This window comes from Balaenoptera musculus, chromosome 3, assembly GCF_009873245.2.
Source record: "Balaenoptera musculus isolate JJ_BM4_2016_0621 chromosome 3, mBalMus1.pri.v3, whole genome shotgun sequence".
Classification (NCBI taxonomy): Eukaryota; Metazoa; Chordata; class Mammalia; order Artiodactyla; family Balaenopteridae; genus Balaenoptera; species Balaenoptera musculus.
The window spans coordinates 91,608,000-91,623,683 of NC_045787.1; positions in this window are offsets into that span (position 1 = coordinate 91,608,000).

Below are 15,684 nucleotides of genomic sequence, written 5' to 3' on the forward strand. Positions count from 1 at the left end.
TTTCATACAAGGTAAAGTTGTCTCTGAAATGTGATTTTTTAAAATTGTTGTACAGGCGATAAACGATGTTGTGTTAATTTCTGCTGTACAGCACAGTGATTCAGTTATATATATGTGTATATATAGATATATATATATATATATATACATATATATATTCTTTTTATATTCTTTTCTATATGGTTTATCACAAGATATTGAATATAGTTCCCTGTGCTATACAGTAGGACCTTGTTTTTTATCCACTCTCTATATAGTAGTTTGCATCTGCTAATCCCAACTCCCAATCCATCCCTCTCCCATCCCCGCATCCCCTCGGCAACCACAAGTCTGTCCCTCTATGTCTGTGGGTCTGTTTCTGTTTCGTAGATAGGTTCATTTGTGTCATATTTTAGATTCACATATAAGTGATATCATATGGTATTTTTTTTTCTCTTTCTGACTTCACTTATTATAATTTCTAGGTCCCATCTATGTTGCTGCAAATGGCAATTATTTCATTCTTTTTTTATGGCTAAGCAGTATTCCATTATATATATATATATGTATAATACCATGTCTTCTTTATCCATTCATCTGTTGATGGACATTTAGGTTGTTTCCATGTTTTGGCTATTGTGAATAGTGCTGCTATGAACATAGGGGTGCATGTATCTTTGTGAATTATAGTTTTTGCCTGGATATATGCCCAGGAGTGGGATTGTTAGATCATATGGGCAACTCTATTTTTAGTTTTTTGAGTATCATGAATACTGTTCTCCATAGTGGCTGTATCAATTTACATCCCACCAACAGTGTAGGAGGGTTCCCTTTTCTCCACACACCCTCTTCAGCATTTATTATTTGTAGACTTTTGATGATGGCCATTCTGACCGGTGTGAAGTGGTACCTCATTGTAGTTTTGATTTCTATAATGTGATTTTAAGCTTCTTGAGAGCAGGGGGAAATGCCACAAGCCCCTTTGTTGTACTTATAGGTCATATCAAAGTATTAGTCAATGAATAAGTGATCATTATATTCTGAATGTGTGATTAAGTGAGTCATCTATTATTAGTTATTCATTAATTCCCCAAATACTTACTGGGCCAGACTGTGACACCACAGTAGGTTTGAGTAGACATTTCTTTCAAAATATTTTCCTTTGCCATGACTGTCCTTGTAATCACTGCCTCAAAATACGATGAAAAATAAGAATTATGTAAAGAAGCAGAAGCCCTGAGTCTTGTCTTGGCTCTGCTTTCTCGACTCAGTGACTTCGGGATGCCAATTAATATAGTTGTTGTAGTAGACAGAATAAGTGTCCCTCAAAGATGTCCACATCTAATTCCCAGAACTTGTGAATATATTACCTTACATGGCAAAGGCACTCTGCACATCTGATTACATTAAAGGTTTTAAGTTAGGGAGATTAACCTGGGTTTTCCAGGTGGGCCCAGTGTAATCACAAGGGTCATTAAAGACAATGGAAGAAGGAGATAGAAGAATTGGAGAAGGAGGTGTGGGAACAGAAGCTAGAGGTTGAGAGAAAGAGGGAGGGAGGAGGAGAGGGAGAGAAGAGAAAGGGAGAAAAGGGATTTGAAGATGCTCCTCTGTGGCTTTGGAGATGGAGGAAGGGGCCCTGAGCCAAGAGACACAGTTGACTTCTAGAAGCTGGAAAAGGCCAAGGAGACAGATTCTCCCTTAGAGCCTCCAGAAGGAGTGCAGGCCTGCTGATTTCTTGATTTTCGCTCAGCAAAAGTCATTTTGGACTTCTGACTTCCATACCTGTAAGATAATACATTTGTACGGTTTTAAGTTTGTGATAATTATAACAGCAGCAATAGGAAACTACTGTGGTTGTTGACTCAGCTTTTACTGTTCAAAAACACAGCATTGCCTCAGTTATTCTATTGTCCAAATGAGAATAATGAAGCACATTCCTCTTAGATGATTGCTTAGCTATTGCTTGACTTTTTAATAAATACTATTTGCACCAAGTATTCTTTTTTTTGATAAATACATTTTAATATTTTTTCATATACTTACAATATCCTTCACAGGGAAAAAGGAAATAGGAAATTCTTTTGAAAGGGAAAGATAATGGACATGTAAACACCGAGTATTCTGTTTCTAATTGATTTTAAAATATCAATTGTAGCTGTCATTTATGTATTTTTGAGCTATTTAATTAGCTGTTCCTGGAAGAATTAGCTAAATTTTACCAAAGCAACCTACTCTCAGAGTAGGTTGTATACTTAGTATAGCTTAACGCATGAATCATTTCTTAAACAAAAATATATGTTACTGGATTTCAGGGTTAAATATATATAAGTTGTTTGACTTGAATATTAATAATAATAGTAACAGAAACTTTACCTCCTATTCAGTTTAGAAAGATTATTATTATTATTTTTTAAAGCATAGAGTGTAAAAGACAGGTGAAGACAAATCAAAAGGATGATTCAAGCAACTGTGGAAAAACTTTGATGTCAAGGGAAATAGTTCAGAATAATTCAGATTGATTGTCTACACAGCTTGAATTTGCCAAATGAAAGCCAAGTTTCCCCCACATTCTGCTGTGCAGGGCTTCTTTGTGAAGCAGCGTCAGCAAAATCACCTTGATGTTTCCTACAGGAATCAGCAGTCTTGAATAGAATATAGCCGTGAGGTAGTCAGTCCACTCCCTGGCTGCTGACATATTCATTTCATTTATTCTTATGTACTCATTTAATAATGATCCATCTGTGCTTCCACATCTAGTCATACAAAGTGGAAAGATTAAAAGAGAGCAAAACAGAGACACAATATGGTGGAATATCAATATCTCCTTATATGTCTTTATAATGCTACTTGAATCAAAGATACTGATATACCAGTTAACTATTTTAAGACAGGCAATTTTTTACATCAAATTTCTATACTGAATTCTGAACAGAACACATTAAATTAATTTATTTTCGTTTATTAAAGATGGATGCTATAGATATCACTTCGATTTAAGAAAATTTTTACAATGGATACTCACTCATCAACTTCGCTAATATTATTGGGTGTGTAATAGCATTATGCAAGAGAGTTGAGGCAAATTGCTAAAACCTAACACTTCTCAAAATGAAAAAAAAGGTAATTCAGTTTGGGAAATGCCCATATTTCCTTTGAATTCATAGCACCCACTTGACTGAGTGGCTTGTGGAGAGCTCTGTTATTTGACGTGCCTGGTTATAGTTTTTAAGCAGTACCACACATCCGCTTTCCCTTGCGAAGGCCCATTTGTATCCTTTGTACAGCGATGTTCAACAGCAAAGAGCTAGAAAAACTAGAAATCACAAAGGACCACCAAATAATAAGAAACATTATCACAAAGGAATTTTCGAATCCTAATGTGGCTTTAACATGTGCCAGTTTAGCCAAGTGTCAACCGTATTACAAATGACATACATGAAACTAAGTTATTATCTAAGTTAGTAAACTTAATAACCTAGTTATAAACTAAGTTATAACTAGTTGTTATCACTAGCAGAAATGAATTTTATTTGTTCATTTCATTCAAACAATTTCTTCCTATTTTTTCCCCTCCCTTCTTATTTCTTTTCTCTCTTCTTTCTCTTATTTTCAGGTGCCGAAAAGTTATCAAAATATTTTTTTTCTACTGGTTCTGTGGCATCTAACCACTCTCCTTTTCAAACTTTGTAGATATTATTTATATACGCAAAGTATCTTGAAGAGGAGAAAACTGTGCTTTACCCTTTTCTCACAAGGGCCCTATTAGAGTAGAATCTGAGCTGTTATCTAGTTTGCTAAAACCACATCATCTGTGGGAAATTAGGCTATTTATTTTTTTATTGTACACCAAAGTTAAATCTACACAATCTTTACAGTATTTTTCTTTTAATTTTAAGATGTTGGTAACAACATATATATTAAACCTTTTCCAAAAATATCATAAAGTTGGATTAGTTGGTTACTTAATAATGGTATCTCATAATAATAGGATTATCTAGAGCAGTGGTATAGAACTCTAAACAACACAATTAAAATTGGAAACTCAAAATTTAACTAGGAGAATGAGACTGTTCAGGGTGGTAGGTAAGTATGCATTCATGCAGGCCATAAGAGCTTGTATAATTGTTAAACCCTGGGCCATAAAATGGGCGCTAAGCTATCAATTAAATGTGAATCTCTTATTTGTCAATCCATTAAAAATAATATATTTGCTCCGAAGAGAAGCAAGTAGTGTCTTCACACCTGGGTCTTATAAAGCAAATTATTTTGTGTGTAATAATAAAAATAATTCTCTCTTTCTCTCTTTCTCCTCTCTCTCTCTCTCTTCTCTCTTAACACACACACACACACACACACACACACACACCACACACACACACTAACTCTTGGGCATTGGAACTAATATGTATGTAAGCTTCAGAATGTTTTTCTACTAAGGTCACTGAGGATAATACCATTGTCAGATGAGGGGTGGGTTTATAGGACCTTGAGCAGGGAATACTACCAGTTGGGACTTGGAAAAGAAGCACAGTGAGGGATTATCCAACAGAGTTGAGAACATATGACAGAGACATGTTCTGAGCCAGCAGGTCTAGTGGCTGCTACTGGTTCCATTGTGGTCCACTCCAATTATACAAATTCGAATCATTTTTTCCCTGTAAGGAGGATTAACATTACCAAATCTCCAAAGATCCTAGTTCCCCAAAAGTGCTATCTTCAGATACAACCGCATTAGTTTTATGTGTGTACATTGATTTGCATTTACTTCATACCAAATTTAGGAAGGGCATTGGATACCTGACATGTATCCAGAGGCAAGTGACAAGAATGGAGGAGGTTTCTCAAATTATCATATCTGAGGAACATGTGACAGGCTTGGTGATATTGGAGAAGAAAAAGAAAACACTTAGTGAGTTCATGCTAACTATCTCTAAATATTTAATGACAGTCATGTTGAAGACTTTTCTGTATAATTTAGGAGGCCGGAAGGCGCAGAACTAGAACCACAAAACGGAAGAAGTAAGCAACAAGGACAGATATTTTAACAAATGTAGAAAAGGACCCCTCTAGTAATTAGAGTTTTTTTTTGAAAAATTAACATGAAGCTGCTTTTGAGAACTGCATAAGCACGCTGCCATTGGAAGCAAACGATTCAGAAGGTGGAAGGAACATTAATGAAAGATAGAGGCTCTTTCAGAGAAAATTGGAACAAGGGTAGCCTTTAAGGCCCTTTCCAGCTCCTCAGCACTTTGATTGGAAAAGTTAGAGATCTCTTTTTCTAGCTCTTGCTCTTGCCCTCATCCCTCCCTCTGCCATCTTCTTTCCCTTCTACTTTTCCGTCTCCTTCTTGTAGTTTACACATGAGAACCAAGGGGACTTGGGAAGAAATATGAGTGCTTTAGACCTCACTCCTGCCCCAGTGTTTGCCTCTCTCCACCCCCTCCATTCCCACTCATTGCTATGATAATCCATGTTTTCCCCCAGTCTAATAAAATGTGGGGGGGGGTGGGGACAAGTACAGCTTCAAGTCCTCTTTCTTTCCCTTCCACCAGCTCACCACCTTAAGCCACTTCTTATGTATAAATTCTGGAGTCATCATGGCATGCACCTATTTTTACCAACAGTAGCTTCCAAACTTGAGAGTAATGATTAGTCACTTTTAAGATAGAAATGAGTCACGTCTGAGTACACATCTCTATGTTTAACAAAGTCATGCTTCTTGTTAATGAGAAAATCATGATGGATATTTTGTGGTCCAAAGAATCTGTATCAAAGGAAGAAATGAACAGGAATCTCAGTGATGGATTATGCTAGGAACACTTCCTCTTATTCTCTCAGGAAGATAGGATACAGATTCTGGCCTGTGTTCTCTCTGGGCAAGATACTCAATGACTCTATAACTCCAAGCTTGAGGATGGCACCAAGGGAGCCCCTGAGAATATAAGCCTTCCCTTGGCTGGAACCAGTTTCTCCCTTTCCAGGCACACCCAGCCTGACTTTGTGGAAAGTAATTTTGTTCCCAGATAGTATCATTGTATTTTCTCTATAAAAATAAGTGGGGAGGCAGAGTCAAGATGGCGGTGTGGGAAGATGCAGAGTTAGCGTCTCCCCACAACCAGGGTTGCCTGCCGGCCCCTGGTGGGGGACTCTGACGCCCAAGGAGACAGGAAGAATCCCAGAGTGAACCAGTAGGACATAGGGGAGACTGAAGGGGGAGAAGTGGAGGCCAGACAGGATCAGCACCCCTGAGGCTGGGGAGATCAGGAGAGGCAGGTGGAAGGGACTGTCCTGGAAGAGCGGGAGAGGAGTGAAGGGCGATCACCTGGCCCACTTGGTCCGGGGAGCCTGCTGAGCTCCCAAAGCTGGCTCCCCACCTCCAAAGCCGCATCAAGGCCACGTGGGTCCTTGGGGGCATAGGAGGGAGGCCAAGGGGAGACCAGGAGAGGCAGGCGGGAGGGGCCCTGCCAGAGGAGCAAGAGAGGATGTGAAGGGCATTTGCCCCGGCCACTCAGGCTAGGGGAGCCTGTTGAGCTCCCAGGCCAGTCCCCTGCTCTCCAAGGCACACCCACCCCCTCCCGCCGCATTGGTCCTGGGGGCATAGGAGGAAGGCTGGGGAGATCAGGAGAGGCAGGTGGCAGGGGCCCTCCCAGACCCCAGACCCAGAGGAGCAGGAGAGGAGAGGAGGGCGTTTGCCTGGCCCACTCAAGCCCAGGAAGCCTGCTGGGCTCCCAGGTGAGGTCCCCTGCCCTCTGAGACCAGGGGTGGGGGGCACGCCTGAACCCCTTCTGGTCCTTGAGACCTAAACCCCATCCCCCACCAGCCCTCAGGACCTTTTCCAGCCCTGTGGGTCCTGAGCATTGGCCCCACCCACTGCCCAAGCCTCGCCCAATGCTTAGGCCCCGCCCTCCACAGCCAAGGCCTTCCCCCAACCACCTGCCCTTTTTTATTTTCTTTTTTTCTCTTTCCCTCCTCCTCTTTTTTACTATTGTGGTACTGATGTACCTTCCAGCTGTTGATTCATCTATATTTTTATTTTTACATTCTTTCTAACATATCTGTTAGTTTCCTAGTCTAATTTTATTTTTTACTTTATCATTGTTCTCTTTTTTTTTTTTTTTTGCCACCTCACATGGCTTGCGGGATCTTGATTCATGAGCCTGGGGTCAGGCAGAAGCTCCTGCGGTGGGAGCTCCAAGTCCAAACCACTGGACAGAGAACCTCAGAACCCAGGGAATATTAATCGGAGTGAGGTTTTACAGAGGTCCTCATCTCAGCACCAAGACCCAGCTCTACCCAATAGCCTACAAACTCCAGTGTTGGAAGCCTCAGACCAAACAACCAGTAAAACAGGAACACAATCCCACTCATAAAAAAGAAAATGAGATGGCAAAAAATATGTCATAGATGAAGGAGCAAGGTAAAAACCTACAAGACCAAATAAATGAAGAGGAAATAGGCAATCTACCTGAAAAGAATTCAGTAGTAATGGTAGTAAAGATGATACAGAATCTCAGAAATAGAATGGAAGCATGGATGAGAAAAATACAAGAAATGGTTTAACAAAGATCTAGAAGAACTAAAGAACAAACAAACAGAGATGAACAACACAATAACTGAAATTAAAAATACACTAGAAGGACTCAATAACAGAATAACTGAGGCAGAAGAATGAAATAAGTGAGCTGGAAGACAAAATGGTTGGAAAATAACTGCCAAGGAGCAGAATAAAGAAAAAAGAATGAAAAGAATTGAAGGGACAATCTCAGAGACCTCTGGGAAAACACTAAATGCACAACATTTGCATTATAGTGGTCCCAGAAGAAGAAGAGAAAAAGAAAGGGTCTGAGAAAATATTTGAAGAGATTATAGTGGAAAACTTCCCTAACATAGGAAAGGAAATAGTCAATCAAATCCAGGAAGCACAGAGAGTACCATACAGGATAAACCCAAAAAGAAACATGCCAAGACACATGTTAATCAAACTATCAAACATCAAATACAACAAAAAAATATTAAAAGCAGCAAGGGAAAAGCAAAAAATAACATACAAAGGAATTCACATAAGGTTATCAGCTGATTTTTCAGTGGAAACTCTGCAGACCAGAATGGAGTGGCAGGATATACTTTAAGTGATGAAAGAGAAAAACCTACAACCAAGATTACTCTACCCAGCAAGGATCTCATTCAGATTTGACAGAGAAGTCAAAAGCATTTCAGACAAACAAAAGCTAAGAGAATTCAGCACCACCAAACCAGCTCTACAACAAATGCTAAAGAAACTTCTCTGAGGGAAACACAAGAGAAGAAAAAGACCCACAAAAACAAACCCAAAACAATTAAGAAAATGGTAATAGGAACATAAATATCGATAATAACCTTGAATGTAGATGGGCTAAGTGCCCCAACCAAAATACACAGATTGGCTGAATGGATCCAAAAACAAGACCCATCTATATGCTGTCTACAAGAGACCCACTTGAGACCTAGGGAAACATACAGACTGAAAGTGAGGGGATGGAAAAAGATATTCCATGCAAATGGAAATCAAAAGGAAGCTGGAGTAGCAATACTCATATCAGATAAAATAAACTTTAAAATAAAGACTGTTACAAGAGATAAGGAGGGACACTACATAATGATCAAAGGATCAATCCAAGAAGATATAACAATTATAAATGTTTATGCACCCAACATAGGAGCACCTCAATACATAAGGCAAATGCTAGCAACCACAAAATGAGAAATTGACAGTAACACAATAACAGTAGGGGACTTTAACACCCCACTTACACCAATGGACAGATCATCCAAACAGAAAATAAATAAGGAAACACAAGCTTTAAATGACACAATAGACCAGATAGATTTAACTGATATTTATAGAACATTCCACCCAAAAGTGGCAGAATACACTTTCTTCTCAAGTGCACACAGAACATTCTCCAGGATAGATCACATCTTGGGTCACAAATCAAGCCCGGGAAAATTTAAGAAAATTGAAATCGTATCCAGCATCTTTTCTGACCACAACACTATGAGATTGGAAATCAATTACAGGAAAAAACTGTAAAAAAACACGAATACTTGGAGGCTAAACAGTGTGCTACTAAATAACCAAGAGATCACTGAAGAAATCAAAGAAGACATAAAAAATTACACAGAAACAAATGACAATGAAAGCACTGTGACCCAAAACCTGTGGGATGCAGCAAAAGCATTTCTAAGAGGGAAGTTTATAGCAATTCAATCTCACCTCAGGAAACAAGAAAAATCTCAAATAAACAACCTAACCCTACACTTAAAACAACTAGAGAAAGAAGAAAAAAGAAAACCCAAAGTCAGCAGAAGGAAAGAAATCATAGAGATCACAGCAGAAATAAGTGAAATAGAAATGAAGAAAACAATAGCAAAAATCAATAAAACGAAAAGCTGGTTCTTTGAGAAGATAAACAAAATTGATAAACCCTTAGCCAGACTCATCAAGAAAAAAAGGGAGAAGATGCAAATCAATAAAATTGGAAATGAAAAAGGAGAAATCCCAACTGACACTGCAGAAATACAAAGGATTATGAGAGACTGCTACAAACAACTATATGCCAATAAAATGGACAACCACGAAGAAATGGACAAATTCTTGGAAAGGTACAATTTTCCAAGACTGAACCAGGAAGAATTAGAAAATATAAACAGACCAATCACAAGTAATGAAATTGAAACTGTAATTTAAAATCTTCCAACAAACAAAAGTCCAGGACCAGATGGCTTCACAGGCGAATTCTGTCAAACATTTAGAGAAGAGCTAACACCGATCTTCTCAAACTCTTCCAAAAAATTCCAGAGGGAGAAACACTCCCAAACTCATTCTACGAAGCCACTATCACCCTGATACCAAAAGCAGACACAGATATCACAAAAAAAAGAAAATTACAGACCAATATCACTGATGAACATAGATGCAAAACTCCTGAACAAAATACTTGCAAACAGAATCCCACAGCATATTAAAAAGATCACACACCATGATCAACTGGGATTTATCCCAGGGATGCAAGGATTCTTCAGTATGCACAAATCAATCGGTGTGATACACCACATTAACAAATTAAGGAATAAAAACCATATGATCATCTCAATAGATGCAGAAAAAGCTTTTGACAAAATTCAACACGCATTTATGATAAAAACTCTCCAGAAAATTGGCATAGAGGGAAACTACCTCAACGTAATAAAGGCCATATATGACAAATCCACAGTAAGCATCATACTCAATGGTGAAAAACTGAAAGCATTTCCCCGAAGGTCAGGAACAAGACAAGGATGTCCACTCTCACCACTCTTATTTAACATAGTTTTGGAAGTCCTAGCCACAGCACTAAGAGAAGAAAAAGAAATAAAAGGAATACAAATTGGAAAAGAGGAAGTAAAACTGTCACTGTTTGCCAATGACATGATACTATCCATAGAAAATCCTAAAGATGCCACCAGAAAACTACTAGAACTAATCAATGAATTTGGTAAGGTTGCAGGATATAAAATTAATGCACAGAAATCTCTGGCATTCCTATACACCAACAAAGAAAAATCAGAAAGAGAAATGAAGGAAACATTCCCATTTACCATTGCAACAAAAAAGATAAAATACCTAGGAATAAACCTGCCTAAGGAGGCGAAAGACTTGTACTCAGAAAACTATAAAACACTGATGAAAGAAATCGAAGATGACATAAACAGATGGAGAAATATACCATGTTCTTGGATTGGAAGAATCAACATTGTGAAAATGACTATACTACCCAAAGCAATCTACAGCTTCAATGCAATCCCTATCAAACTACCAATGGCATTCTTCACAGAATTAGAACAAAAAACCTTACAATTCATATGGAAACACAAAAGACCCTGAAGAGCCAAAGCAACCTTGAGAAAGAAAAACAGAGTTGGAGGAATCAGGCTCCCCGACTTCAAACTATACCACAAAGCTACAGTAATCAAGACAGTATGGTACTGGCACTAAAACAGAAATATAGATCAATGGTACAGGATAGAATGCCCAGAGATAAACCCACACACATATGGGCACCTAATTTATGACAAAGGAGGCAAGAACATACAATGGAGAAAAGACAGTCTCTTCAATAAGTGGTGCTGGGAAAACTGGACAGCTACATGTAAAAGAATGAAATTAGAACACTCCCTAACACCATACACAAAAATAAACTCCAAATGGATTAAAGACTTAAATGTAAGACCAGACACTATTAAACTTTTAGAGGGAAGCATAGGAAAAACACTCTTTGACATAAACCACAGCAAGATCTTTTTTGACCCACCTCCTAGAGTAACAGAAATAAAAACAAAAATAAACAAATGGGACTTAATTAAACTTAAAGCTTTTGCACAGCAAAGGAAACCATAAACAAGACAAAAAGACAACCCTCACAATGGGAGAAAATATTTGCAAATGAAACAACAGACAAAGGATTAAAAATATACAAACAGCTCATGGAGCTCAGTATCAAAAAAAAGAAACAATCCAGTTAAAAAATGGGTGGAAGACCTAAATAGTCATTTCACCAAGGAAGACATACAGATAGCCAAGAGGCACATGAAAAGATGCTCAACATCACTAATTATTAGAGAAATGCAAATCAAAACTGCAATGAGGTATCACCTCATGCCGGTCAGGATGGGCATTATCAAAAAAGCTAGAAACAATAAATGCTGGAAAGGGTGTGGTGAAAAGGGAACCCTCCTACACTGTTGGTGGGAATGTAAATTGATACAACCACTATGGAAAACAGTATGGAGGTTCCTTAAAAAACTAAAAATGGAACTACCATATGACCCAGCAATCCCACTACTGGGCATATACCCTGAGAAAACCATAATTCAAAAAACATGCACCACAATGTTCATCGCAGCACTATTTACAATACCCAGGATATGGAAGCAACCTAAATGTCCATCGACAGATGAATGGATAAAGAAGATGTGGCACATACATACAATGGAATATTACTCAGCCATAAAAAGCAATGAAACTGAGTTATTTGTGGTGAGGTGGATGGACCTACAGTCTGTCATACAGAATGAAGTAAATCAGAAAGAGAAAAACAAATACCATATGCTAACGCATATATATGGAATCTAAAAAAAAATATTAAAAATGGTACTGATGAACCTAGTTGCAGGGCAGGAATAAAGAGGTAAACATAGAGAATGGACTTGATGACATGGGGTGGGAGGGCGAAGCTGGCGCGAAGTGAGAGTAGCCTCGACATATATACACTACCGAATGTAAAATAGTTGGCTGGTGGGAAGCAGCAGCATAGCACAGGAAGATCCACTTGGTGCTTTGTGATGACCTAGAGGGGTGGGATAGGGAGGATGGGAGGGAGGCTCAAGAGGGAGGGGATACAGGGACATGTGTATGCATATGGCTGATTCGCTTTGTTGTGCAACAGAAACTAACATGGTATTGTGAAGCAATTATACTCCAATAAAGATCTATTTAAAAAAAAAATAAGTGGAATGAGTGATGATTAGGAACCTTGAAAAGTGTAACTTTTTCTTGAATTGCCATCATTGAGTATCCATTGCCCTAACAGTTCTCAAACCAAGCCCTGTAGTTTTCACAGATGATTCGCAACTAAATAAGGTTTGGAAATACTTCACATTCTATTTTTCTTGGAGAGTCAAAATGCACATTAATATATTAAAAACCCTGAGAAATCCTGCAGGAAGGAAAATTGTTTTAATATGTTTAAACTAACATTTCCTCAACTTATTTGGCCACGCAAAACCCTTTTTTCAAAGACCATTAGTGGTACAGGACACCATTCCTCTGCTGGATATAGATGAGAAATGCTACATTATAACAAACCAAAGCTGGTACAGCATACATATAGCCCAGTACCTGACCTTAAATAGCACCCAACAGTCATCTTAACTAAATCTTTTATCCTGCATCTACCTGGCTGACAAAGTTAAGGATAACAATGACCAATTGTGTTGAATATTTGGGCCAAATAATCTCCTTTCCCCAACATATAGAATATATGAGGTAATATTGGGAAGATTTTTTACCTTTTAAGAAAATTAAAATTTCAAATTATAAAGCAGTAAGACAAGAATTTACATAGGACACCTAAGTTAGTGCATCTTCCTTGCTCCATCTCTCATGGGGGCAGTCAGCACAGAGATTTAAAGTGGAGATATTGTGACCAATTATATAGTTTGTAAGTCTATTGGAAGTGTCATCTATAGTTTGGGGGTTGTCCCCTGCTGATATTGTAGAACAATTAGGCCTTTCTACCACAAGTTCATGCAAAGCCTGAGAAAAAGTATCTATTTTAAAAAATACCATGTGGTTCTTTGTTTTCCTACACCCACTTACTTGAATTTTCCACTTACTGTGTATATTGTGGGAAATTTCTGGTTTTTCTCTGCTTTACTCATCAAAGTGTTATTTTTAGAGATAATTTAGAACTCTCAGATGCCCAGAAAATCTATTTTCAGCTCTATTTTACAGAAGAGTCAAAAGTTTCATATAGTTAAGTGTAAATGAAATTAAGCACTCAAAATGTAAGAGAGTCTAATTTGAAACACAGATTCTCCAAGTTATGAATATGTTCCAAGGTTGGCAGAATATATGATCACATCTCTAAGGATTGCCATTTATACTCCAACACAGGCAGAGGTGAATTAATGCCTTTTTAGCCTGATAGCTAATAAATTGCTTTAGGTGAGGACATTTTGAATGAGTTCAATTTTATGGTGAGCTTACTAGTCACACTGATAAGCTGACAGTTCCATAGACTACAGAACTTTCCGTCCTCTCCTTATGGAAATCCAGGGACATAGGCCTGGAAATAGGAATGCAGAATTTAGTAATATGGACTGGCATGTTAGAGTAAATATTTGGAGGACTCAGTAGTTGCAGATACCACTTATTAAGCAATTACCTAGTGTTAGGTGCTGTGCTAAGCATAATATTAATAACAACAGCTAATATTCAAAGCATGCTTATTCTGTACTGGGCACTATGATGAACACTTTACGTGCATTTTCTCTATTGATCCTTACAATTATAAACACGGACGAGCCTCATTTAAGATGAAGAAACTGAGACAAAAACCAGAAATTTTCCAGTCACATGGTTAGTCTAGATGGATTAATAGCTGAGTCCAGAGGAATTAATTCCTTATTGTGTCAAGCTACTTGTTTTCTCCTTGGCTATCCTTGGCATCTTCCTTTTTATTCCTGAAAGGTGAACCAGTGCCTCTCCTGTCTCAGTCTGTTTTGGCTGCTATAACAAAATACCATGGACTTATAAACAACAGGAATTTATTTCTCACAGTCCTGGAGGCTGGAAGTGTGAGGTCAGGAAGCCAGCATGATTGGGTGAGGGCCCTCTTCTGGGAAGCAGACTTCTTATTGTCATATAGTGGAAGGGGCCAGGGATCTCTCTGGAGCCTCATTCATAAGGCACTAATCCCATTCATGACGGCTCCACCTTCATGATTTTCAGCACCTCCCAAAGGTCCCAACTCCCAACATCATCACCTTTAGGGGCTAGGATTTCAACATATGAATTTTGTGGGCACTCAGACATTCAGACCATAGCACGTCTCATCCTTCCTTGCACTGGTAGCCTTAGTCTTTCAGGCTACAGAACTCTTGAAGTTCAAAGAATAGTACTTGAGTTCTAACAAGTGCCATGAAAACAGATATGACCCAATTCTTTAAGCTTCAGGGAGAATTAGTCCAAATTTCATTACAAAGTTCTTTAATTTTTTTCTGAGGATCTTGGGAGTGAGGCTGTTTTATTTATCTATTGCAGCATAATAAATTTTCCCAAAATTAGTGGCTTAAAACAATAATAATTATTGATTATTTCCCAGACTTTCTTTGAGTCAGTTAGGACACGGTGGAGATGGCCTGACTCTGCTGCACAATGTCTGGACTCTATGCTGGAAAATGGGAAGATTGAAAACAGGAATCATCAGGCTTGTATGCCCACAGTTTTAAGAGTTGATGCTTGCTGGTTGCTTAGCTGAGGCTGTTGGTCAGAATATACCCACACATGGCCTTTCCATGGTGCACGAGCTTCCTTCCAAAATGGTGGTGTGGTTCTAAGGGAGACCCCCTGTGAGAAAGCAAGAGCCAGATGGAAGCCATATTGCCTTTTTGGACCTAGCCTCAGAAGTCATGCGGCATTCCTTCCCCCGTGTTCTAGTGGGTGAGGCATTTATAAGGATCTACCAGGTTCAAGGAGAAGGAACACAGACTCCATTTCTTGATGGATATGTATTAACATCACATTGTAAAAAGAGCATGAGGGATGAGGTATATGTTGGTGTGGACTTCTTTGCAAAGTAACTCGCAACAGGAAGCAAGAATGAGAAATGTAAAAATTTTCCAAGTCACTGATGACCCTTAGCTCCTGCTTTTACTGAGTTAGTTCCACTAATAAATTGTCTGTTTTTTATGTCCTCTCTCTGTTCTCTACCACATACAATAAGACTTGAAATCAAGCCTGCTTCCATAATTTACACACACAAAGAAATACACTCCCTACCAAATAAACACTCACAAGCAAAAACACTCATTAAAGTATTTTCTGTGAAGCAGACTTGACTGAGGCTTGCAGCAATGGATGGTATTTACATTGCAGCCAAACAACTTAAAATAGAATATTGG